Source organism: Triticum aestivum, chromosome 4B, assembly GCF_018294505.1.
Source record: "Triticum aestivum cultivar Chinese Spring chromosome 4B, IWGSC CS RefSeq v2.1, whole genome shotgun sequence".
Taxonomy (NCBI): Eukaryota; Viridiplantae; Streptophyta; class Magnoliopsida; order Poales; family Poaceae; genus Triticum; species Triticum aestivum.
Window position 1 is genome coordinate 125,581,546 of NC_057804.1, and position 3,873 is coordinate 125,585,418.

At 45.1% G+C, this 3,873-nt stretch overlaps 1 long non-coding RNA gene across 3 annotated transcripts; it reads left to right on the forward strand.

Moving 5' to 3' along the window:
• The first annotated feature begins 792 nt into the window (after positions 1–792).
• On the forward strand, positions 793–2,441 carry LOC123091419 (uncharacterized). Of its 3 annotated transcripts, XR_006443097.1 has the most exons (4): positions 809–1,069; positions 1,184–1,623; positions 1,748–1,849; positions 1,974–2,441. It is a non-coding gene; the product is annotated as an uncharacterized lncRNA (long non-coding RNA). The 3 variants fall into 3 exon arrangements; XR_006443096.1 differs by having other exon boundaries at positions 829–1,623; XR_006443095.1 differs by having other exon boundaries at positions 793–1,849.
• Positions 2,442–3,873: the final 1,432 nt, after the last annotated feature.

Consider the following 3,873-nt stretch of genomic DNA (forward strand, 5'->3'; position numbering starts at 1 on the left):
ACAGAGGGTGCAGGTGCCCTTGGGCCGTGGCCTTGCAGAGGAGGTGGTGGAGCGGATCGATAGCCAGGACGAAGAGAAGAGGGGAAATCGGGGCCCCTGGCGAAGGCCACATCCATGCTTCAGCGAATCACCCAAAACTCCATTGATCAACACCCTTGAAGTGGCGGTAGAGAGCAAAGCTGAAACCCAGTCACGAAATCTGTCCGAAAAGCGGAGGTGTTTCAGCAGATCCATAAGGAAGTTCCAAGGTATAGAGTCAAACTCACTCACTTTAAGCATTGAAACTGATGACAATTTTTCTCCTGAAAACAGAGGATATCCGAATGACAGGAAGCAGTAGTTTGTCTAACAAGCGAGCACTTGTCCAAATCCCCCAACCCACGCACATTGCAGTTAAGGATCTTCATAAAAATTACACCCTCCGACCCAAAATAAGTGTCGCAGTTTTGAACTACGGTTAGTCTAAAACTACGAAACCTATTATGAATCAGAGGTAAAGTGATCTAAACGCTTTTATATTCGTTGCGGAGGGAGTAGTAATTAACATCTCCCCTACCGAAATGAACCACAACGGACCGAGGGGCTCAATGTTGTGCATGAGAATGTGGATGAATGCATGCCAAAGATAGTGCAAACTGAAGCCATGTATTAATTCATATTACAAAACAGTATAACAGAGCGAGTTACGACCATCCACAGCGATTTGACGTGGCCAACCATCGGATCGCACATACGAACGCACCGGATTGGTTGATCGTCCCACCACACCCGGGCCGCTGCTCCGGAGGATGAGCTGGGCGCTCTCTCATCAACTGGACCAATAAACTGTTAACTGGGCCTTCATACTAGCCCAGATTTATTTCTTCTTTGAGCTCGTCTTCGTTCCGATCCTTTCCTCCTAGGTCAGCGGCACGCACTCGGCCACCAGCGGCGGGTGCGCCAGGCCGCCGGCTCACCCTACTGCTCTGCGCGAGCGCCCGCACACCCACACACACAAAAACTCAGGCAAAACGCGAGCAATTGCAACAGGACGGCGGCGACATTAGAATCTGTGACTACAATGGTGCATGTGAGCGCTCGTTTACGAGCGAATGGATTGTTTTGCCCTCTTCCAACTTGGTTTCAATCTCCTACATGTCATGTCTTGTTGTTGATTCTTTACTGATTTGGGGATTATTTTTAGGGTTTGCTGTTGGTGCTGAATTGAATTGGGGAAGAAAAGCCGCTACCCCGTATGCCACTGATTCCAATCGAAAAGCTGCTAAATCTGACTGTTGTTTTCTACCCATGCTCCAAATTTTTCATTAGTCGTAAGATTTAGGACATGAGGTTATTTTGTACACACATATGATTCAGTTTCCGGTCAATTTGTTTGATGCTAGGAACCAAACTGCCTGTTTAGTTTAAGATGTGATATCCCTACTCTGAAATCACAGTTTGTGTACCTAGCTAATTTTAACTTAACTAATCTAAATGTTAGGAAGGACCGATGGTTTCTGCATATTAGAGATTTGTCGCTTGACTGATAATATGCCATAACGGGATTAGGAAACCCAAAGAAATTCTTCAGAGTTCTCTTCTGAAAATGAAGCAGCAGTAGCATTTGTGAAGATGAACGATGAGGTAAAATACAACTTCGGGCATCCGTGCATAAATCACAAGCCAAGTCTTGCACGGTAATAGACAACCCTCGGTTCCATTATTTTCCTTATGCTAACAATTGTTTTTCTACACATAATGATTTCAGCTGCTTGATGGAAGAAATTCGGGATTAGGAAACCCAAAGAAATTCTTCAGAGTTCTCTTCTGAAATGAAGCAGCAATAGCATTTGTGAAGATGAACAATGAGGTAAAATACAACTTCGGGCATCCGTGCATAAATCACAAGCCAAGTCTTGCACGGTAACAGACAACCCTCGGTTCCATTATTTTCCTTATGCTAACAATTGTTCTTCTACACATAATGATTTCAGCTGCTTGATGGAAGAAATTAACATACATTGATGCAAACAACGGACACTATGATCTACACAGCGAGTCATTTCTTCTTTCCCTAAGAAAAATATCATTTCTTCAATCTGGAATATGTGATGTTAAATTGAGCACTTGAAATGTGCCATGGATTTCATACATTTGCATGGCCACCAATGCGCAGTTTAAGTTCAATATTATGCCCACTACCATAGCGGGACACAGATCTATCTGTGTAGTTACACTTAGAATTGTAGATTCTCTATACTGGAGTTCAAATGTTAAATCCAGTATTTTATGTCATTAGTCTACTTCACGCCACAGCTCTTAATTTTTCACCCATAGTCGATCATTTAAATATTTTCCGTATCTATATTCTACTTTACGGGTTTGGAAAAGATTTGTAAAATCTCCACGCGGGTAGTTCAAAATTATATATTTTTACCCTGGTATTCAAAATTATATATTTCTACCCTGGTATTCAGAATATATAGCAGTCCATCTACAAATTGAGGCGCTCAATTCAAATCTTGATTGATAATTATACCTTCATTTCTTTAATAAATATTTATATTGTCGTTTTGATGAGCGGGCGCCGCAACGCGCGCCTTGATGTTCTAGTAGATGTGTAAAAAGTGGCCACACAGACTCATACCTATAACCAGAACAACACTCCAAGGGGAAGAACATACTTCAGGACAGAATCTATCAACAACTAAGAGAATGCATCGCTGATGACTGTAGCTAAACCTGAAAGGCTGGGAGGAAATAACAAAACATGCTAGACTAAGGCCCCGTTCGGATGTTGTCCTGCTCCTAGCTTCCTCGGCTCCGCGCTGGAGCCAGCCCGAACGCCACGGCTCCGAGAAGACTGCTTCGTGGAGTGAAGTCCCCTCGTAGTGCAAAAAAGAGAAGCTGGCCGAGCCCCGCTCTCAAAAATCAAAGGAGCTGGGGATTATTACACGATATGCCACCGCCAAGTGACCAGGGGCAGCGTACCGGTTCGCTCGACTTGTTCTTTCTCCTCGATACACGTTGCTATTCCATCGAAACCTGGCCTGCCTTTCCTTTGAACGGGCCTAAAGCAAGTTTATTGGGCTATCAGCCCAACTAACCAACTGGAAGTGGAAGCTGGCCTCCCGAACGGTTTCTCGTGAGCCAGGTTTTGTACGAGAAGTAGGATTTCGTAAGAGGAGCGGAAGCTGGCTATTTGGAGAAGTTGGACAACATCCGAACGGGGCCTAAATGCAGATAACATAGAACATTCAGTAGGCTCCAGTACTGAAGAACGAAGTGAGTTGCAGCTACTCATATCTGAACATAGCATCTCCGATATCCCGATTTTGACATCCCCTAACTAGGAAGCTACTTAAGGTCAAGATGATCGCAGACTAAAACTAGGAAGCTAATTAATGTTGCGTCTTCATTTTTCTTTTTTCCTTTTGATTTTGATTTTGAGGGTTCCCTTTTTCTAGTGCTGTTTTTTTTCTTTTTCTTGGAGCAAAACTTGCCTCTCCATTTCAAGATTTTTTTTTAGAACCGTCCATTTTAAGAGCTGGACTGGAATGTGCAAGTCTTCTTTGCGGGCCGTACTGGAGCCCAGCCCACTAAGAAATTTAGGTCCGTTCATACGTGTATAGGAAACCTAACAAAAAATGCTCAAAAAAAAGGACCCATCTATCCATCATCGAGCGCTAACCTCTTTTCATCCTCCGGCTTCCCGCGATGACGCCGCCGCCGCCACGGCTGCTCGCCGGCGGCGACCACAGTCCGCCCCCCACGTCAACCTCCTCCCCGGAGCACCCTCTCCTCTCCGCGCACCTCCTCCTCCCCGACCCATCCCCCTCCAATCTCTCCTCCCCGCACCTCCCCCACGCCCTAGCCTTCTCCTTCCTCACCCAC